Source organism: Pygocentrus nattereri, chromosome 4 (genome assembly GCF_015220715.1).
Source record: "Pygocentrus nattereri isolate fPygNat1 chromosome 4, fPygNat1.pri, whole genome shotgun sequence".
Lineage (NCBI taxonomy): Eukaryota > Metazoa > Chordata > Actinopteri > Characiformes > Serrasalmidae > Pygocentrus > Pygocentrus nattereri.
Genome location: NC_051214.1, coordinates 4,365,052 through 4,388,458, shown reverse-complemented (window position 1 = coordinate 4,388,458; position 23,407 = coordinate 4,365,052). Strand labels below are relative to the sequence as shown.

General features: G+C 41.9%; 1 protein-coding gene and 1 long non-coding RNA gene across 2 annotated transcripts in view; one reads left to right on the top strand and one right to left on the bottom strand.

The window, feature by feature from the left end:
- tfap2d (transcription factor AP-2 delta (activating enhancer binding protein 2 delta)) overlaps window positions 1-18,645 on the bottom strand; it is an 86,133-nt gene extending 67,488 nt beyond the window's left edge. The window contains exon 1 of the mRNA XM_037537633.1: window positions 18,560-18,645. The gene's annotated coding sequence lies outside the window, so the exon portion shown is untranslated. The remainder of the gene's footprint in view (window positions 1-18,559) is intronic.
- LOC108437561 overlaps window positions 1-23,407 on the top strand; it is a 42,069-nt gene that overhangs the window by 11,307 nt on the left and 7,355 nt on the right. The gene's annotated exons all lie outside the window — the stretch shown is intronic.

The following is a 23,407-nucleotide window of genomic DNA, read 5'->3' as shown; positions in this document are numbered from 1 at the left end:
ATTAATATACATACAAATTTACTCCAACATATATATAAAACATATCGGAATATATTAATATGTATTGACTCTGATCAGGGGAGTCACTATAAATTTACCAATGAGGGCACTAAGCCTTTACTAGTAGGGTCTGGGGGGCATACTCTACCAAAAATGACCCCGAATATTGATGATATTTTTCTGGACTGCTTTGCTACATGAACCTCTCCACCACTGTATGACTAGATCTTATCCAAAACACATTACTAGGCAAAAACAAAGCTAAAGACAACGTCTCAGTCATCAGGCAGCAAATTCATAACCATTTCATGTAGTTAACTTTCTGTGAGGGAGCGTTTAGAGGTGGATGTCTGGTTCCTATCACCACCACTGTGAACAATTCTGACTGTTATTTTCTCTAGTACGAAGCATTTCATACCAAACCACTCTGAACGAAATTTGTTTACACCTTAATGATAATAATAAATAATAAGTGGAATTTCTCATAGGTGACAACGAAATTTGACAACACAGTGAACTTTTCTCAATCTAACTTTTATTTATTCTCACAAGTGAAGATATACTGAGGTAATAATCTTCCAAAAACTTCTACAAATACAGCAAACAACCGGGTAAAAACTCCATATATCCAGCATTACTGACCACTTTACAGCTACAGTGTGATGTGATGCTGTAATTAATCACATTTCACTGTAGTATCAAACTCGATCGCTAGCTACATTGACCACATCATATGCATTGTCTTAAAAAACATGGTTCTTAAGGGTTATTTTCGAAGAATGAATGGTTTACTTGAGAACCATGCATTCTAGATAGAACCATATCATGCTTAGCTGGTTCTTTGGTTAAGCATGGTTAAATAGCACCAAGAAGAGTTCTTTCTTCTTTTATTGTTACAAGCTTGACATCGTAACAAAAGCAGAACACTTTTCGGTGCTATATAGAACCAAAAACGGTTCATATAGCACCACAAACAACAGTGTCCATCAATCTGAAGAATCATTTCATCATGCAAAGAACAATGCAAATGGCTCTATATACATTGTCTTTACTAAAACTCCCTCGAAGAACAATCTTTTTTATGTGTGAAGGCTAAAGCATACTGCCACAGTGTTTATGGAACAATGGAATTATTATCGAAGAACCCTTGAAAGAACATCTTTTTTAAAAGTGTACAGTGACATAATGCTACAATGTAATGTGGACACATTAAATTGTACTACAAAACTTCGAAAGCTCTCTATATTGGTCACATGACATTACATAGATATAGTATACATATTGTAATGTAATGTGGTCAGTATAGCTATATCTATAATACAATGTATTGTGGTCAGTATAGCTTTACCAACAATGTAATGTATTGTGGTCAGTATAGCTTTACCAACAATGTAATGTATTGTGGTCAGTATAGCTTTACCTACAATGTAACGTATTGTGGTCAGTATAGCTTTACCAACAATGTAATGTATTGTGGTCAGTATAGCTTTACCAACAATGTAATGTATTGTGGTCAGTATAGCTTTACCTACAATGTAATGTATTGTGGTCAGTATAGCTTTACCTACAATGTAATGTAATGTGGTCAGTATAGCTTTACCTACAATGTAATGTAATGTGGTCAGTATAGCTTTACCTACAATGGAATGTAATGTGGTCAGTATAGCTTTACCTACAATGTAATGTATTGTGGTCAGTATAGCTTTAGCTACAATGTAATGTAATGTGGTCAGTATAGCTTTAGCTACAATGTAATGTATTGTGGTCAGTATAGCTTTACCTACAATGTAATGTAATGTGGTCAGTATAGCTTTACCTACAATGTAATGTAATGTGGTCAGTATAGCTTTACCTACAATGTAATGTAATGTGGTCAGTATAGCTTTAGCTACAATGTAATGTATTGTGGTCAGTATAGCTTTAGCTACAATGTAATGTATTGTGGTCAGTATAGCTTTACCTACAATGTAATGTAATGTGGTCAGTATAGCTTTAGCTACAATGTAATGTATTGTGGTCAGTATAGCTTTAGCTACAATGCAATGTCTGGGCAATATAAGTGGCTATTGACACTGACAGTCCACAGTGTGCAGAACACAGTTGGCTGATGGTTCTGAATTTTGTGATTTTATCCCCACAGACGTATCAAGAAGCCTCGTCACTCTGTGCATACTTACTCTTTCACTTCGTACATGAAATGCTTCGTAAGTCACCCTCTCAAAGTAAGCCTTTCAGCTTTTACCGGCTGACAGTTAGGCTTATTCGTCTGTACGCCACCGTTAGCAGTGCACTCATTACTATAGCATGCAAGGAGCAGTTTGAACAGCAACCGAGTCATTTGCATATATAAAGGCACAGTCTGTATAGAGTCTGCACTGTGTTCTATGGTATAGCATGAATTAACTATGCTTAACAGTTTTTAAAGTAGGAACTTAAAATTCAGCCAGTAAAAAACGAACACAAAGACAGAACAGGCACGCACTCTCTCACAGCTCCCCGGTGGGCTGAATATGTTGGAGCTGCTCTTTCGTGTTTCTCGCTTGGTCCGAACTCTCCATCTTGACAGAAGGGGCTTCAGGCATCTGTTCTGCTTCAGGCCACACACACTTATTCACAGTGCTTTAAAATGACCCCAAACCACAAACCACAAGCATTAATAGCTTCACATACATACAGTCGCAGGCAAACCTTTGAATTCCCCCGGCTCAAATGATTTTTATTGTTTTTATTTTTTATTTTATTTTTTTTGCAAAATTTACTGCATGACTTCTGTTTATTTGCTGAGTTAAATTTATTGGAAAAACACTGAAATATTTAATGCGCCATTACTTCTGCGCACAAATTGTATATACCCCCCCCCCCACCCCCCCACAAAAAATGTTAAACTCAGCAAATGAACAGTGATTATACATTTAAAAACTATAAATGCTTTACAACTTTTGCATATGATGGCGCACAATTCACATAATCGCCCAAATCACCCCAACCACAAACTCTATTCCAAAGATAGTGACTCGAGTCACATGTCGACCGACATGGTTAAATAACCCACGTTTCCAGCCGTCAGCTGTCAGCTTTGAAACAGTCATGTGCAGTCGTTACTGAAACGCTGTTCTGCTGCAGCTTGAAGCGGCAGAAAAACGGAAAAAACACAAAAAAACGGAAAAAAATGGAAAAAACGGAAGAACTTTGAGTTTGAGTGACAGAACGAACGCCATTCCCAGTGAACGCAGTGTTTAAAGGATGGAGGCAAAACAGCCTGAACTGGTTGGCTAGCAAGTAGGTTGGATAGCAAGTATGCTAGCTAGCACAAGGGCTAATTTAACTTGTCAGCAAATGTAGCCGAAGTTTTAGTGAGGCACATTCCTTAAAAATGTGCTAAAGCTCTGGCCGGATTAGCCGGATTAGCTGGATTAGCATAGTTCACACACTCATCAGATCGCTTTGCCTCTTTCCTTCAAAAAGTTTTTGGTTCTGTCTTTCAAGCTGCTTTTCCTTTAATGTAATTCTCAATATTTCAACCTGACCAGTTTTTGACGGGGACTTATTTTTGGTAAATTGTAGATTTTGGCCATTTTTAACCCTTTGTTTGAATATGAAGGCCGTTGCTGATGTGTCAGATTGCCAGGGATTTTAAAATGTTTGACATTGAGTCGATGACCTGGTAAAGTGTAAATTGATCGATTGAAGCATTCGCCCATATACTGTACTTGAATCGGATGGACGTAGTTCATCACACATAAGCTTGTTGCCATATTAGCTGCCATAGCAACAAACACAATGGCTCCATTTTCACTCACCAGTTTCCTCGCAAGTTTCGCGCCGCAATTGCAGGAGGCAGGGCATCACTACGCAGCCTCGTTAGGACTGTTCCAAACGTTAGGCCAACAGGCTACTAAGGAGGAGTCTTCATAGGACAGTCCAACCCAGGACCCGCCCTACCTCAGCTGCAGCCCAGGCTTTGGACCACAGCTAGAGTTTCTTCCCCTCGTAACCAGATTTTCCTTCGTGTACTTTCCTGAACATTTGATTATCAAAATTAGTCTGAATGCACGTTTTTACTTGTGACCCCCACCAAAATCATAATTTCAAGGAGTGGGGTGTCCACACCTGCCCCCCTAATTTTGCCCCAGAGTGGTCTGCATGTGACAGCTTTATGAAAAATTTGGTTACAGACGTTCCTTGATAAACTAATCCAGTCAGAGTAGGGCTCAGCGGTGTGTGTGGGAGTGAATCAGCGGTTTGTTGCTGTGAGTGTGTGTGTGTGAGTGACAGTGTCAGCATGTTAGGGAGAGTGTAAGTGAGTGTGTGTGTGTGTGTGTGTGTGTGTGTGTGTGTGTGTGGTTGTGGCCTGCCGGCGAGTTGAAGTTTTTCACCGCGCTCCCTGGGATGGCGGGTGTAAAGTGGGTTGCCGGGGGCGACGGCGATATGAAAGGTGCCTAATGAAGCACTTAGCATTTGAAGGCTAGCGGCGGACCGCGCCCGTGTTCCGTCAAACCTGATTGGCCGACAGCAGGGCTAACGCGAGCTGAGCGGGTCTTTTGTTGCTCGGCGACGAGCCCTGAGGCGACGCCCCAACCCTGACCCCTCCCCCCCTTATCACCACGGATACGATGTGACAACTTAGCAGGAGGGGAAGAGGAAGAGAGGGGGAAAGGAGAGATGGAAGAAGAGAGTTTTCCTGCAGTGGTGAGGCGGTGGGGTTAGGGCCAGGGAGGAGTGTCAGCCTCTCTCTGAAGGGATCTTGATCACGGAGGGTCGGTGCGAATGAAGGAGAATAACTGTCTCTGTCTCTCTCTGTCTTCTCTGCCTCTGTCTCGCCTCATCCCTCTCTCCATAACCACCCATCTGCCATCACAGGCCTGTCTCTCTACCCTCTCTCTCTCTCTCTCTCTCTCTCTCTCTCTCACTATTCTCTCACACTCTCATCCCAGTTATCTCTTTCTCACTCTTTCACTTTCTTCACCTCTTTCTGACTCACTCGAGTTCCTTTAGTCTCTCCTTCACTCTCTCTCTCTTTTACAGTCTTTCTTTTTCACACCATCTTCTTCTATCGCCTCTTTCTCTCTCTCTCTCTTTAACTTTCACTACTGGTCTGTCTTTCACATTCTTTCTCCGTCCCTCTTTCTTTCTCCCTCTCTCTCTCACGCTTCTCTCGCTCCTTCACTTCCCTTCTCTACCTTTGTCTTTCTGACTCACTCTCACTCTTATACTCTCTTCCCCTCTCTAACTCTTCACACGTTCTTTCTTTCTCTCATCCCCTGTCTCCCTCCATTTTTCTCTCACTCTCTTTCTTTTGCTTTCTCTTTCTTCTCCCTCTCTCATCCGTTCTTGCTCACTATTTCTCTTTCTCACTCTTTTTTCCCTTTTTCTTTCACTCCCTCTCTATCACACTTTCTCTCTCTCCTGCCCTTTCTTTCTCATTCTACCTCTCTCATTCTCTCTATTTCTGCCAATTTCTTTCTTTTTCTCTCTTCTTTCTTTCTTTCTTTCTTTCTTTCTTTCTTTCTTTCTAATCTCTCCCATTCTCTCTCTGTTTCTTTCTCTCTCTTTCTCTTTTTTCTCTCTCCATCTATTTTCATTCTTTTTCTCTATCCTTTCTTTCTCACTCTATCTCTCATTCTCTCTATTTCTTTCTCGTTCTCTTTTTTCTCTCTCCGTCTATTTTCTTTCTTCCTCTCTATTTTTCTTTCTCTCTCTCTCTCTCTCTCTCTCTCTCTCTCTCTCTCTGTTGTTTTCTCGTCTTTAGCAGTCTAGCAGGGCACAGAAGTGGAAAATTGAAGTCATCTGCAGACAGAGTAATGACTCGTGCGCGGAACGACAGACAGTAAAAACAGAGGGAATGGTCCTCTCCGTCAGTGGAGACGGACAGAATCGCACTTGTTTATCTGAGCGACGGACGGAATGGCGCTCGTTTATCTGAGAGAGGGCAGCGGACGTGTCCAGAGTTTTATGGTTATTGTTCTGTGAGACTCTAATCGCTCTCTCACAACGTCTAAAAGCAATTACTCTCTATCATCTCACGCGGGACGTTCTCTGGGTTGTCTTTCCCTCTCTGAGGTCCATCTCGGTGATGGATGTTTATCGGCGCTCATATTTATGTGGACGGGTCCATCCCTTCTTCATTTCGGGGTGAAAACAGAGTTTTGTGGCTACTGATTACGTGCGAAACACAAACAACACAAACACACTGACCTGCTGAAAAGGCACTTTGGTAACCTCTCTCTCTCTCTCTCTCTCTCTCCCTCTCTCTCTCTCTCTCTCCCTCTCTCTCTCTCTCTCTCTCTCTCTCTGTCTCTCTCTCTCTCTCTCTCTCTCTCTCTCTCTCTCCCTCTCTCTCCCTCTCTCTCTCTCTCTCTCCCACTCTCTCTCTCTCACACACTCTCCCACTCTCTCTCTCTCTCTCTCTCATTTGGTTAAGTGTGCAGATATTGATGCAGTCAGCCTCTTTTGTTTATACTTAAGGGCAAGAGTATAGATGGTGCTTTCATCAGGGCAATCACAGATAGAGAGAAAGAACGAGATAGGAGGAAAAAGAAGGAGAAGAATGCAGCCATAAATTAAACATCAAGATCTCGCTCTCTTTTTTCAGGCCTGAATCCATATGCACCCTTCAGGCATTGGATCTGATGCTGGAGTCCAATGGTTGGCCCATATGAGAGGACTGAGGGAAGCAATATTGGGGACCAAGCAGAAATCATCTTACACTTGATATGGAACATATACAAGCAAACATAACCAAACATAACCAACACGCCTTCCTTGAACCATTAAGCCATTCATTTATTAAAAGGTTTAATGAACCCTTTTTATAAATAGACCATTAATGGACACAATTTCCAAGCATGCTTTGTCCTGCCAATGTCACAACATCAGGCTGTAGCTTATCCCTGACAGCAGTGCAGTCAATGTCCTAGCTAATACGGTTTAATGGTTGTATATGGAACCATTTGCATGGTAAATGGGTCCTCAGATTGTGCTGTGTGTGGTTATATGGCTGCGAACATTTCGAAGAAAGAATTCTTCTATCCTTGCAAGCTTGACAGCACAACAACAGAAGACAGAACAGAACAAGCAGAACCCTTCTTGGTGCTATGTAGAACCTTACATCCTCCATCAATCTGAAGAACCGCTTCACCATACAAAGAACCATTTACCATGCAAATGTTAAACTAACCAAACGCACAGACAATCCCGTTCCCCAACAAAACGGCAGCCACTCCCTGCAGCCGGTTCACATAGACTATTTACAAGCATATACAAGATATGTACAGTATTTAGGGTCAGGCTAAAGCGTAGTCAAAGCAAGCAGAACAGGCAATGGAAACAGAATACACACAAAACGAAGCGATACAATGAGGATATATCCTGCTGACTCAACCATCTCGGGCCACTTTAGGGTCCAGTAGCGGAAAGGGTTATGGAAGGTAATCTGGAATGGCATAAGATAAGATAAGATAAGATAAGATAAGATAAGATAAGAGTCATTTGTTGGCGTTTGACATCGTTTGAAAATGCCTGTTGCCTTTTACATTATGTGTAAATTTCATAATAAATGGACCAACAAAAAACCCCCAAAATTACTTGGGGAAAAAAAACGGTCCCATTGAATTCTGTAAAAAGTAGAGTAGGTTTTTTCCGTCTCCTATAAAATGACCATTTTGGAGATACGAGGTTTTGTTCTGACAACAGCGATGTACTTTGTTGCATCGTCTCCCTTTCCTTCCCAAAATCGTCTGCTATTTTCGAGCATTCATTAAGCTTTAAGTCTGAACCTCTCGAAGTCTTAAAGTTATTGTTTTTATACATTCACTTTATGTTATATAGGAACTCAATTACATCACCTGTCAATTCGCTGCCAATTCTCAGACACTCATCTTGTCTAGCTTAATGCTCTTTGGCCATCTTCCGCAACAAGATAAAGAGAGGCTGCTGATGCTCTGCTGGACTCCCAGCGCTGGAGAACGAACTCACAGGCTTCTGACAACGGGGGTCAGCACTTAGACGGTTGTACCTCTCGGGGTCCACACGGCAGACTGGAGTTAAAACCCTGCTCTACCAGTGAGAGTCTCTGGGCCTTGGCCTAGTCAGTCTGTATGAAGTACTTTGAAAATGATTGTCCAACAGATGAACCCTTATAGCTTGTAGGAATTGTGGACAAAAGGAATGGGCCAACGTTGAATTACAGTGCAGTGGTATTTATGCTCTGTGATGATTTACTTTCATTTTCATTTTCAAGCATATCTGCGTTTATATTTTATTCCCATTTGTAAGACGTGTGTAAATTCGACTAAGGGTAGGGGTAGAGGGGTAGGGCAAAGTGTTAGGGCTACATGCCCCTCCAAACAGAGATTTTTCAGAGGCACAAACCAAAAAGAGTGTTATGAGAAAAAAATGATGTAGAATGAAGAGCAAGAGACCAAAGAAACCCACAAATGTGAGAAATCTCTCTGTTAAAAATGATAATAAACATCATATTACCTCAGTTTAATGTCGTTTCAGTGTATTATGGCCTTTCTCTTCATAACAAATATAAAAATCACTAATAGCATGTTAATGTATTGGTAGCTAACTAGCTAAATGTCCCGTTCCACCTTAAATGGTCCAGCAGTTCCGACGCCTAAAGTGCCAGAATGTAAGTTCGGCTCCGTTTAAGGTGAAATTTGAATGATAATCTGGAGAATCTCTGACTTCAGCTTCACATCACTGAAGAATTAGGGGGGGTGATAATGAATAATTGTCCCCCTCTTTGAAAGCGTATGATCCCTAAATGTAACTAAAGCCCAGCAGTGAGGAGCTGAACTTTCCCCTCCTCTGCTGTCCCTGCAGACGGGCAGGGTCGCCTACAGAGCAGCGCTGGTAGCTGTTAATGAAGTGATGCTCTTTTATTAGAGGGTCTCATTTCAGAGGGAAGATCTCAACCACTGCCCTGTGACTCAGTAACAAGGGGCAACACCTGAAACAAGGGGTAGGGCTAAAAATAAGAAATGGGATTGGGCCTAACTGTTTGCCTGGAGTAAAGGAGGCGTGTAAACGAAGCAGTCGCTCCCATCTCTGTCATTAAGACTCATTGGTTTTGGTTCATGCTGCTATTTGCAGGTGAATTTGTGGGAGTTTGTGTTTGTCTGAGAGTTTGTGTCCTGAGAAAGACGTGTGTTTGTATAGTGCTGCTCTCGACGGCAACAAATGTGTCTCCACAGATGAGGAGATGGAAAATGACAGGCTGATGCTGCTCTTCGTCAGAAACACGAGTCAGAGAGCGAGGGAGGGAGAGAGAGAAGGAGAGAAGGAAAGAAGGAGAAGGTACAGAGAGGGATAGAGTGTAAAATTTTAATCTGTAGCTATTTGGAGTTTGGAGACATAGTGTGTGTGTGTGTGTGTGTGTGTGTGTGTGTGTGTGTGTGTGTGTGTGTGTGTGTGTGTGTGTGTGTGTGTGTGTGTGTGTGTGTGTGTCTCTGGGGCCAGGGGACCCGGACTTATGGAAGAAAGCTGTTGCAGCAAACGGCATGAAAATAACCCTCAGTGACAGCTTCCGTTTGGCAAATGAGTTTTAAAACACACAGCATGCATCTCTCTCTCTCTCTCTCTCTCTCTCTCTCTCTCTCTCTCTCTCTCTCTCTCTCTCTCTCTCTTGCTCTCTCTCTCTCTCTCTCTCTCACTCTCTCTCTCTCTCTCTCCCTCTCTCTCTCTCTCTCTCTCTCTCTCTCTCTCTCGTTCTCTCTCTCTCTCTGTCTCTCTCGCTCTCTCTCTCTTGCTCTCTCTCTCTCTCTCTCTCTCTCGTTCTCTCTCTCTCTCTGTCTCTCTCTCTCTCTCTCTCTCTCTCTCTATCCTTGCATTTGGGGCATCGTGGCCTAATTGCCTCTGCATAATCAATCCCAGCATGCACTGCGGGTCTCTGGGCGGCCCGCAGACACCCTCAGTCATCAGGCTGGTTTACCTCAGTCACCACGGAGACCATGGAGCCGGGGAAAGTTCCAGAGCAGAGCGAGAGCGATGCGGGGCTCACGTGTTGGTTTTGAGATGGTAGGTAAAAATTGCGTTGATGCATTTGGTTCAGCCAGGCACGTCAACAGCGGCGCCATCCCAGAGCACTCAGTAACGCTACTGGACCGTGCTCAGTGCAGTCACTGAGCGGCAGTTTAAAGCCCTGTTTTGATGGGGTCAGTTACACCTGGGTAGGTGGGATGATGTCCAGTGATTTTAGTCCCGTCCAGCTGCACCACATTAGTGATTTCACACTCCCACATCAGTAGTGAGAGGCCGTTGTCACGAGTAATGGGAGTGCAGAGTTGCCCAGACTGAAATTTGAGGATGTGTCCAGAACGGAGTCTAAACTAAATAAAGGGTGTAAATGATTCATGGGAAAATTCCTTCATAGCTATTAAGGTACATTGGGTATGTACATCAGCGGTATTACATCGCTATTGCATGCACTGTTAATGTGTTACTACATAGTTATTAGGCAACGCAATATAAAGTGAGATAAATCTATCATGAGAAAAATATTCATAAAATAGCACTAATTAATAATCACTGGGTGTGGATGAGGGTGAGAATCGTACTTTGACTATGATGTTCTTGCATATCAATCATTCCATCTAGACACACACACACACACACACACACACACACACACCAGCTAGCACTGGATTATCTCATGGTCTGAGATATAATCCTGTCAGGCAGCAGAGAGGATTCTGGGTAAACAGTAATCAGCCTTCCCCAATTAGCAGCTGCAGAATAGGAAAACAGGTGCAGAGCGAAAGAGAGAGAGAGAGAGAGAGAGAGATTATGAATGAATGATGACACAAATGAAGTTAAGCAAGAAGACAGAGTGTATGTGAAAGAGGAAAAGAAAAACAGACAGACAGACAGACGGATAAAAGCCAGGGTGTGGCAACGTGGCATTTCAAACAGCAGCTCAATTCGACTCTAAGTATATATATACATGCATGCTATATACACATTAATATACACTTGCACTGCACCATATCTATGTATCTCTATATAAGGACCTGAATACATTAGTAATAATTTCTATATGCATATTTTTGCTGTCGAAGCAAAACCTCGTATATCCATTTTTGTTGTTTTTCAGTTTTTGGCATAGTTTGAAAGTGTCTGATGCCCTTTACCTTGGGTGTGAATTTCATGAAGAAAGTACCAAAAGAAATGTCCCAAAATGACTTGTAAAGACGTCTGGTTCCATTGACTTACATTAAAAGTAAAGTAGGTTTTTTCTTCTCCTGTAAAGTTACTATTTTGGACATATGAGGTTTTGCTCCAACAGCTCTGTGTGTGTGTGTGTGTGTGTGTGTGTGTGTGTGTGTGTGTGTGTGTGTATGTATTATACACACATAAGTAATAATATACATAATAATGCTGAAGATTTATCTAAGATTTATTTTAGCATCTTTTTTGCAATAGTAATGTTGTTGTTAATGTACAGGAAATTAACATATTATTACCTTTGTGTCAGTCCACTTGCATATGTATGTTATAGTCATATTTACTGTAATGCAGTTTCCTGTGGACTGTTATGACAGTGTGGTGATGCACAGCACCCAAGCAGTGAGCTGTATCATGGCCACAGTCGATGCGTTACTATACTGTTATATTAGGAAAAGGTCTGTATGGGTGAAATGATATTTCAGCATTATTACTTACACAAAACCATTTAGCAAAGCCAGCGACAGTGAAAGAGCACACGACAGACTGAGAGAAGCAGTGGAGAAAGAAGACGAGGAAACGAGAGAGAGAGAGAGAGAGAGAGAGAGAGAGAGAGAGAGAGATAAAAACGGCATAGAAAAAGAAAAATAAAGAAGGGTGACAGCAGGTATCAGGTGGGAAGAATTATCTTCTGTCCTCTAATTGAGGCCCCCTGAGTGTGTGTGTGTGTGTGTGAGTATGGTGTCCGAAAATGTGTGTGTGTGGGTGTGTGTGTGTGTGTGTGTGTGTGTGTGACCCCCTGCTCTTTGCCTGAGGCAGTGGCTGACCCTGCCTGCCCTGGCCCCTCCCCCTCATTAAAACACTAATCCTGTCGCAACGCCACATGGCCCTCTGACCACTCCCACACACACACACACACACACACACACACACACACACACACACACGCAGATGACATACACTCATTCAAACATTAGATATTATTATTTAGGCAAAGATAAACAGCTAACTATTATTGCGTCTTATTATTATCACTTTGCTACATGTGTGATGTGTATCACATTATTATTAAGATGTAATTACATAATAATACCATAGTTCCATAATTAATTGTATTTATAGTTTGTTCCAGTCTGTGCTGTTTCAGAAAATGACAAAAACATGATAAATGTAGGATATTTTCTCTGAAAAACAAAAGACAGTAATAATTGTTTGATCACTCTTTGAAAAATGCAAATTGAAAAATTAAAAATATATTTGAGCTTGTTGATGAACTTATTTTCACTTTATAATTAACCTGGCATGTTCAGGATTTTCCCCAGAAAGTAGCTTCACCAATTCTCAAGTAAAAGTGGTGCTATTTTGGCAAATTTATGACACAAAAGTAAAAGTATCTGGGGTAGAAGTGCTAAATTTCAGCTGCTGGTGGAGCAAAACCTTGTATCTCCAAAACAGTGACTTTACAGGAGAAGGAAAAATCCTGCCCTACTTTTAATGGAAGGCAATGGAACCAGAATTTTTTCCAAGTGATTTTAGGGCCGTTTGCTTTGGTCCATTCACTGTGAAATTCATACACAATGTAATGGGCGACAGGCACTTTCAAATTCTCTCAAAAAATTACAAAATGACAAAAATTTCTCACTTAATTACTGAATCTATATATTAATGCTATGTAAATATAGTCATTAGCAATATTACACTGATTATATTCTGAGTGAATATAAACTAACACATCCTCTACAGCGGTCACATGTCATGGTCTAATGTACAATTATTTTGTATCCGAAAAAAAGCCAAAAATGATGGCCTGTGCAAAAATAATGGCACCTTTTTAATCTCGTTTGCTTTAAATTTTCTACTTTTTTTCCAAATTGTTCAACTTAAAATCACAATTCAATAGATCACATATTTATTGACATGTTTGGAAAATGTCGGTGTAGAAAATGAAGTAAATTAGTCATTTGACTTAATTTGGTATTCATATTTCAGCTATGGCTTATTATTAAGCCAGTTATTATTAATTTATACCCAGGGCTAAGGTGTAATAACTGAATAATAAGCCATCCGTTTTAGGGTTATTTCTCCCGAACACAGGAGCTGTGACCTAGTCTGGCAGATAAAGCGCGTGTTTTAGGATCAGGTCGTATTCTCGAACGCTTCGCGCGAGGAAGTGTCTCAGACTTCTAAATAGGGGCGGCAAATCGATTCCCTGCGACAGTAACCAGCAACAGATCGTCTCTGCCCTCAGAATGAATTATCTGTGTTGGGGTGGCGGGCGGGAGGGGCTGGGGGGCACACTAGAGCCGGGTATCACTATCATGCTCTCTCGGTTTTAATATTCTTGCTTGCAGGCATGCCACAGCCCCGCGTGTCTCATGCCCATATATATTAATAGCTTCATCTCCCCGACCGGAGAAAGCAAATAAAACACAAATGAAAGAATCTTCATGCATATAAAACACACAGGCCACACACACACACACACACACACACACTCTCGTGAAACCCACACAAGTAAAATTGAGTGCATGTCAATCATAGAGTTGTTGGTCTCGCTGTTACACACCTGCAAGTTTTCCTGCTTTTCTTTTCGACGGGAAAAAAAAAAACGCAGACTTCCACTTAAAATAACACCATCAGCTCCACCTCTCAGACGCTGTATGTTTACGGTAGATTATAATATAGAATTGACATGTTTAAATTAGATGGCCATAGATCTGTTATGAAAACGACAGCATGACGAGTTGAAGTTTGTGCGCAAAACTTTCAGAACAGTTTCTATAATAACAATAAAAAATAAATAAACTTACAATAACATGAACGAACAATAACAATAGTTACATAATAATCAAACACAGCAGTTAAATACTGACTCTGCTTCCTTTATAAACCCTACAGTTCAATAAGCTGAACTTTGTGGGCAAAACGTTCATAACAAATAGATTAGTCATAGAACTCTATTCGAATTCTACAATAAAAGAATATATAATAATAATGAAAGCTGTTCCATTACAAGCACCACAGTGGGATTAGTTCTGGTTTGCGTGCAAACCTTTCACAATAGAATGAATCCTCGAATGAGCAGAATAATGAATAGAACTCTATTTTAATTCTAGGACAATAGAAGTGTAATTAAGTTTAATGCTGTCATTAGATCCATTACAAACACTGCATCACGATGTGCTGAGGCTTGCGTGTAAAATTTTCTCCTTGCACAAATTTTAGAACAGGAAAATCAGCAGAGCAATAAATCTGAGTTAAAAGAATTGAATTAAAATTACAACAACAATCGAATCCAATAATAAAGTTAGGTACTGATTCTGTTTCCTTTACAAACACTTTAGTCAGATTAGCCAGGATTTGTAAAACTTTCACACTAGAATACATCCTAAAATAGTAGAAAAGGCAGAGCAATGAACAGAATTCTATTTGAATTCTAAGAAAATAGAATTATAGTTGTGCTTATTATTGTCAGTAGATCCATTACAAACACTACAGCATGATGAGTTGAAGTCTGTTTGCAAAACTTTTGGCATACATTACATTTTAATACGGTAAAATAAGCAGAATAAAAAAATCAACTTATTAGAATTGAACTGAAATTTCTACAACACTCAAATCGAATCAATTAATAAAGTTAGGGTTTGTGTGCAAAACTTTCACAATTGACTAAATAAAACAACAAGCAGAATAATAAATATCACTCAATACAACTCAATAGAATTCTACAGTAGTGTAATTATAATCAAAGCCCTAAATTGCCTCTAATAATGAATAGAACATTATAGAAATCTATTAAAACTTTACAACAAATATAGTAGAAATTTTGAAGCCAAGTGTCTCACCTTTACATATTTAAGATATGAGTTAATGTATATATCTAGAGTACATGTTTTACTGCATTGCTTGAGTTCCCAGCAACTGTTTTTAAGAAATACAAACACAAATATGCACATGAAAAGGATGAACGCACAGAAACACGGGCCTTTTTGAACATTAACCTGCACATGCTCCTTGGCTAAATGGACGCTGGGAGTGTGTGGAGTGTGTGTTTGAGTGACTATGTGTGAAAGGGTGTGTGTATGTGTGTACGTGAGAGAGTGAGTGTAGGTGGTAGCCACACATAAGCAGGAGGCTTGTTTTCCACTGCTGCTGTCAGTTTCCTACAATGCACCTGCCTTTGTTGTACTGCCACAGCAGTGGCCTCACTCACTGGACCTTATTTTCCAGCTACTTTTTGGTCACATGTCCTCCAGCATGTGACAACACATACATCATCTCATTCACAGGGCCTATATGCCTGACCTCACTCAGGACCTAAAGCAAATACCACACCTCATCTGCTGTCACTAATAAGACCTGCGGCATACATGTCACCTCACCCACAGGACATATAAACTTCACCATTACAGCAGAGCCTCCTGTATATTTTTTACCTCACTCACAGGGCATTTGTTTTACTCACCTTACACACAGGGCCTATATCCTTCATCTACCTCAGAGGGCCTACTGCATATTAATTACTTTATTTACTGAGCATATACATTGCTCACCTCGTTCACAGGACTCACTGTATATTATTTAGCTCACTCACAGGGCCTATATATTACTCACCTCATTCACAAGGCCTACATACTCCTCACCTCATTCACAGGGCCTATATACTCCTCACCTCATTCACAGGGCCTACTGCATATTACTTACCTCATTCACAGGACCTACATACTCCTCACCTCATTCACAGGGCCTATATACTCCTCACCTCATTCACAGGGCCTACTGCATATTACTTACCTCATTCACAGGGCCTATATACTCCTCACCTCATTCACAGGGCCTACTGCATATTACTTACCTCATTCACAAGGCCTACATACTCCTCACCTCATTCACAGGGCCTATATACTCCTCACCTCATTCACAGGGCCTACTGCATATTACTTACCTCATTCACAGGGCCTAAATACTCCTCACCTCATTCACAGGGCCTATATACTCCTCCCCTCATTCACCGGGCCTACTGCATATTACTTACCTCATTCACAGGGCCTACATATTCCTCACCTCATTCACAGGGCCTACTGCATATTACTTACCTCATTCACAGGGCCTATATACTCCTCACCTCATTCACAGGGCCTACTGCATATTACTTACCTCATTCACAGGGCCTATATACTCCTCACCTCATTCACAGGGCCTACTGCATATTACTTACCTCATTCACAGGGCCTATATACTCCTCACCTCATTCACAGGGCCTATATACTCCTCCCCTCATTCACAGGGCCTACATACTCCTCACCTCATTCACAGGGCCTATATACTCCTCACCTCATTCACAGGGCCTACTGCATATTACTTACCTCATTCACAGGGCCTAAATACTCCTCACCTCATTCACAGGGCCTATATACTCCTCCCCTCATTCACCGGGCCTACTGCATATTACTTACCTCATTCACAGGGCCTACATATTCCTCACCTCATTCACAGGGCCTACTGCATATTACTTACCTCATTCACAGGGCCTATATACTCCTCACCTCATTCACAGGGCCTACTGCATATTACTTACCTCATTCACAGGGCCTATATACTCCTCACCTCATTCACAGGGCCTATATACTCCTCCCCTCATTCACAGGGCCTACTGCATATTACTTACCTCATTCACAGGGCCTATATACTCCTCACCTCATTCACAGGGCCTATATACTCCTCCCCTCATTCACAGGGCCTATATACTCCTCACCTCATTCACAGGGCCTATATACTCCTCACCTCATTCACAGGGCCTATATACTCCTCACCTCATTCACAGGGCCTATATACTCCTCATCTCATTCACAGGGCCTACTGCATATTACTTATCTCACATACAGGGCCTATATGTTACTCACCTCGTTCACAAGGCCTAGTATACATTTCTTACCTCACTCACAGGGCCTGTATCTTAGTCACCTCACTCACTGGGCCTATGTCCTTCAGCTCCAACAAAAGGCCTACTGTATATTATTCACCTCACTCACAGAGCCCATATAATTTACCTCATTCACAGGGCCTACACACCTCACCTCACGAACAAGGCCTACTGTATATAATTGGACCCATAATTAATTTACAAGAAATCCTTCATCCTCTTCCTTCTTTTTTCATCCTGTCCTCCTCTCTCTCCCTTTCTGCCCCCCACACCCCTTACCCCTCTTTCTCCTCTCCTCTTTTCTTGGCGGCCATCTTCCCACTCTCTCTGAAGTATGAGATGAAGGCATTTGTCTGGAGGGTGGGTGAGGGTATCGTACAGCATGGTGTGTGTGTGTGTGTGTGTGTGTGTGTAGTCCGTCACAGAGAGTTCATCTCAAGCTGCCTGACAGGTACAGACGCTCTGGCCGGCATTAAAGGGAATTCCAAACGAGTCTCTGACAGGAGGCTTGTTCTGTGTGTGTGTGTGTGTATGTGTGTGTGTGTGTGTGTGTGTGTGTTGTTCTGTCTATTTGGTCTGCATAGCACTATAAGGAAGGAGGGACCTGTAGGGCAACACAAACACTGACAGGTAGATCAACCAATCAAATCAGACCCCCCAGCTCCAGCTCACCCCACCTCTGGCCAAAACACATCTCCAAGCTCCACCCCCTCCAATGAGTTATGCAAATGAGGATGGAACACTGATTAATCCAACTCTTCATGCTGGGAAAAGGCAGTAAAACTCACTAATGCCTGCCTGTCAGCAAGCATGCACACACACACACACACACGTGCACTCCACACTCCACATGACACACCATCAAGGACTCTCAGCTCAACAGAGGAGTCAGTGGTTAGAGTAGTAATTGGAGAGTGAGAGAGAGAGAGAGAGAGAGAGAGAGAGAGAGAGAGAGAGAGAGAGACAGAGAAATTGAAGAGAGATAACACACAAAGACAAAGAGGAAGCAAATGAAGACAGAGAGAAAAAGGTGGGATGAAGACAAAAAAATGGAATGGAAAATGAAGAGAGAGAGAGCAGGACAAAGAGAGAGGAATGGAAGAATAGAAGATAGAGAGAGAGAGAGAGAGAGAGAGAGAGAGAGAGAGAGACAGACACAGACAGAGATTCGTAGAGAGAGCGAGAGAGAGAGTGGGCTTAGTCAGGGATATAAGCTGTCCTGTGTGTGAGTGTGTGTGTGTGTGTGTGTGTGAGTGTGTGTGTGTGTGTGTGTGTGTGTGTGTGTGTGTGTGTGTGTGTGTGTGTGTGTGTGTGTGTGTTCAAAGCTGAGGCGTGCTGTGTATCAGCGTTTGCTGCCTCTCCGAGTGCTTTAAAGTGGTAGCGAGGGATGACAGGGGTGACGGGAGGAGAGAGAGAGCGAGGGAGGAAAAACGAGTAAACATGCGTGTGCAGCAGAACGGCGCTTACCTGAGCAGGGAGATCTGAGCACACTCAGACAGGGGAGGAGCAGCAGAGCGCCGCACTAAACGCTCCGAGTCTGTGTGTGTGGCACTTCTTTAGTGTCAGGTTTAACAGCAGCCCGGCGCTGTACCTGTCTGTACTCAGTGCTCCTGCTGCTGCAGCGGCACGCTGACTGAGGCTTTAGCACACGCCTTCAGCTCTAATAAACACAACTATCACCCAGCAGCGTGGATACCGGAATATACCATGTCATTTAAACCTTTAAAACACAGATATATACCTTATACACCTACACTGCTGCGCGTGAAACAGCGACCCCGCCTTCAGCCCTCATAGTCTTCTCACAGTGGACGGATGGACAGAAACACCTGTGGATGTTTTCACATCTGAAGCAGCTTGATGTTCTCCTCTCTCTCAGAGATCAAAGCTTTCAGTGCTGTTTATCTAATGGGGGTGGTTTTGGTGTCTACCAGGTCTTCCAGGTGGCTGTTAGGAGCCCCATTTTCTCTAGATCATTTGATCACTTTTGGAACTCACCTTGAATCAGAGGTGTTTTTGCACAGCACCATGTATCACAGCCATGTGCACAAACCTTGCTTGAGCATTGGATCTATAACATTTGATTCCCATCATTACTTCATTCACAAATCCTTAGTTAGCTCTTAATAACGACAAAAAGCAGGTATTAATAAATTAGGCGTCCAGGCTTCATTTAAATAAGGCAAAACGTACATAATTTAAAGCAAATTTAAATTTTCTTACTAATTGTAAATTTTGTTGTAAAATAGTCCAGCAACACTTCTTACACAGCAGCCCCAAGGCACATAGGCAAAGATGTGTCCAGCCCCATCACAGGCCTACCCAGTGAAGTGGAGAGCATTTTTTCCCCAAGCTTTATTTTTAAAGAGAATGAAATTTGGTTCATTTTCTGGTTTTATTGTATTGAGAGGAGACAAAATCCTGACAGTAGTGTTAGTCAAGATCATAAGAAGTGAATTTGAGTCAAGACTGAGACCTGGACTCATGGAGTTGGCATCAAGAGTGAGACCTGGACACATCACAATTCGATCAAGACTGAGATCTGGACACATTGAGTCTGAGTCTAGACAGAGATCTGGACACATTGAGTACAAGTCAAGACTGAGATCTGGACACATTGAGTCTGAGTCTAGACAGAGATCTGGACACATTGAGTACAACTCAAGACTGAGACCTGGACACATTGAGTCCAAGTCAAGACTGAGACCTGGAAACCATGAGTCTGAGTCTGGACTGTGACCTGGACACATGAAGTCTAAGTCAAGACTAAGACCTAGATATGTTGAGTCTGACCTGGATACTCTGAGTCAGAACTGAGACCTGAACAAATTGAGTCTAAGTCAAGACTGAGATCTGGACACATTGAGTACAAGTTAAGACTGAGACCTGGAGACATTGAGTCTAAGTCAAGACTGAGTCTGAGTCAAGACTAAGATCTAGACACATCAAGTTCAAGTCAAGACTTAGACCTGGACACACCAGGTCTGATTCTAAACTGAGACCTGGTCACACTGAGTCTGAGTCAAGACCAGGACCTGGATACACTGAGCCTGAGTCAAGACCGGGACCTGGACACGTTGAGTCTGATTCGAGACTGAGACCTGGACACACTGAGCCTGAGTCAAGACTGACACCTGGACACGTTGAGTCTGATTCAAGACTGAGACCTGGACACACTGAGCCTGAGTCAAGACTGACACCTGGACACACTGAGCATGAGTCAAGACTGACACCTGGACACGTTGAGTCTGATTCCAGACTGAGACCTGGACACACTGAGCCTGAGTCAAGACTGAGACTAGGTCAATACTGAAAATCAAATGAAAAGGGAGAAACGATTACATTCGTTTTCAGTTCATTGTACCTTCGTTATCATTCATTTTAGAGGATATATATTAATAAATAATATCAGATGTTATTTCATATGAAGTAATATACAACACTGAATCATGTACATCCTAAACATATTAATAGCTATTAGTCTATGAAGTCAACTATTAGTCAACTTTGCTTTGCAACTTTTGGGTTATTTTCTAAAACTTATTCAGAATCACTCTCATTCAGCCTGACGTCAACTGACCACACCCCGCCTCGCCTCGCCTCCAGGCTTTTATTCTACCTCTCTGTTTTAAAACATTCGGTTATGAAAAGGAACTTTTCACCTGGAGAAAGTGATTTAAGCTCCACAATCAGACCTTAGAACCACTGTAGAACCTTAGAGGGAACCTTTGCACTGTACTTTGTTGAACGAAAAATGTGCCTTGATTTCTAACAGTGTATAGAGTTGAGAGACAGAGTGTAAAATAGGTTACAATTATGAAAAGATCGTTTTGATTTTTTCTTTTATTAACAAGTGTTTACGTTGTTTAAAGAGACAAGCCTTGTAAATATAGCATGCAAAAACAATGCTACAAATACACTGAAGGCTACTTCTGCATGTAAGAGAATGACGCTAAACACATTAAAAAAACTAGAAAGTTTTTTAGAGTTTAACCAAAGTTAAATGTTTGGTTAAACAGAGCACACATGGGCGGCGGGGAGACCATTAAGATGAAAACAGACCACACACACACACACACACACACTTATACATGCACTCACACACAGCCCTGTCAGGTTGCTTGGAGCAGTGCTTGTGGAGGATTATCTGAGGGATTTGTTCTCTGAAGCTGAAGTCAAAGAGAGGAAACTTCACACTATTTTCACATCTAATCAGAATTATCCACTTAATCAGCTCAAAGAACACACACACACACACACACACACACACACACACACACACAGCATTCTTCTTCACACAGACAAGTACAGGGCTGGGGTCGTATTACAGAATCCTTCCATCTGTCTTAAGATCTGACAGGTCAAGATAAGATTTTCACAAATGCGTATCACATAAGTCAATCTTATCTTATTTTAAGATTCTTATCTTACTTGATCAAAGTCAACAATTAACTGTCACGTCTGTTACCTAGCAACCGACCATACGCACACAGCTGAAACATAAACATGAAATCAAAGTAATCGAGCTAGTTAGCCAGACAGCTAACCTCCACTACTGAGGTAAAAAGGTCAAACAAAACCAAAGCTTGATAAACTGGCAGTTATGAATACCGGGAGAGCGCCCCCTGCTGTTTATAAGAGTGTCGCCATTCCACAGTTTCAGTTTCAGTTTCCCAAATGCTTTAGCTGATAAACTTATTCCTCCTGATAAACAGACACACGTTCAGCTCTGTCTCCTCATTATTCACCGCCTTCACTGTAATATTTCATCATCAACATCATTCACACAGGAAGGTAATAAGAGGACACAGTGGAGATCGTGTCTGTAGCATCTGGGGTTTTACAAATATCATAAACGTAGCGTCATTATTTCATAACTGTGCAGCCTGCCACTGCATAAAACAATAGAAACAGGTGGTTAAACAGAAGTTAAGACAATGATGGGGTTTATCTTAATGTTATGACAGTATTTAGCAGATTTTGTCTAGTCAGGATGTTTCTGTAATACTTTTTTTTAAATCTGGATCTGATTTTTTATCAGCTTCTGCCCTAAACTCAGTCCTAACTGAAGTTGTCATGGTGACCAAGGCTACGTTTACAGAGCAGGTAAAAGCGACCCAAATCCGATCTTTCCCCTCATATGTGACGCAGATGTATGTCTGTATGTCAGTGTGAACAGATAAACACACTGAATCTGACCTTTTCAATTCCGATTTGAGACGCTTTCACAGGTGGAAGTGAAATCCGATCCGTGTCCGATTTGCGGTAATGCGGCTCAGTCTGAACAGCCAGATCAGAATCCGACTTTTACGTCAATCCAACTCAACAGTCGTCACAATTTCTCGCTGCTGAGACTCAAACATTAAGGCTGATGTTTCTGTAAAAAAGAATCAGAGGAGACTCGTCACAGCCGCTCCGTGTTCAAGGAGATTTCGAACGAAACGGCTGGAGTGGCCGAATAACGAGCCCTTTTTATGGCAAACTCAACCACATTCCGGGTGATGAGCCCAGCTATCAACCTCTGCAACTTCATAATCGCCCCTGCGATGCTGGCGAAGCCGAAACTAAAGCTCTGGGAGTGACTGGCATTCGCTGACCCTCATGTTTACCTCTGGACAAGCCACATGAAACATTGTTCTTTTGAGCATGTGGGTCAGTTTAGGAGCTGATCTGTTCAGACTGATGTTGCACACAGATCACATTTAAAAGACAAAGTGAACAGCCAACCAAACAAGTCAGATTTGGTAAGAAAGTCAGATTTGCGACACTTTTACCTGCTGTGTAAATTTAGCCTAAGAAGATACAATTTCAGGCCTAAGAACTTGCTTATGGGTGTGCAGAGCTGGTAGCGCTGCACTGATGCAACAGGATTGTGAACTAATCCTGATACATATTTGAGACTTCATCAATCTTGTGATGAAAGACCTAAATACTGAGTTTGTGCCTCTAAATATTCCTTATTAAATCTTGGCAAACTATATGCACTTAATGTCATCATTGTTGATATTGATAACCAGTCGCTTTGGCATTCACTTCACACTGAAGTACGGTGGAGCTCCAAAACATGGCAGTATTTATTCGCAGTTTTATGCAATTGCAAGAAAAATGGGTTCACCCCCAAATTCTCAAAGGCACCCTCTTTCTCCAGAAAACACTCAACATTACAACCTTAAACATCAACCATGTTTTCAGTCTGTTCTGCTCGATCAATGCATTATGCACTTGGAAATATAGCAAACACGTAAGAATCATTTCAAATTTTGACTTACTTCAGATTCAGAATTACTTTAGATTCAGGATAATTCCAGATTCAGG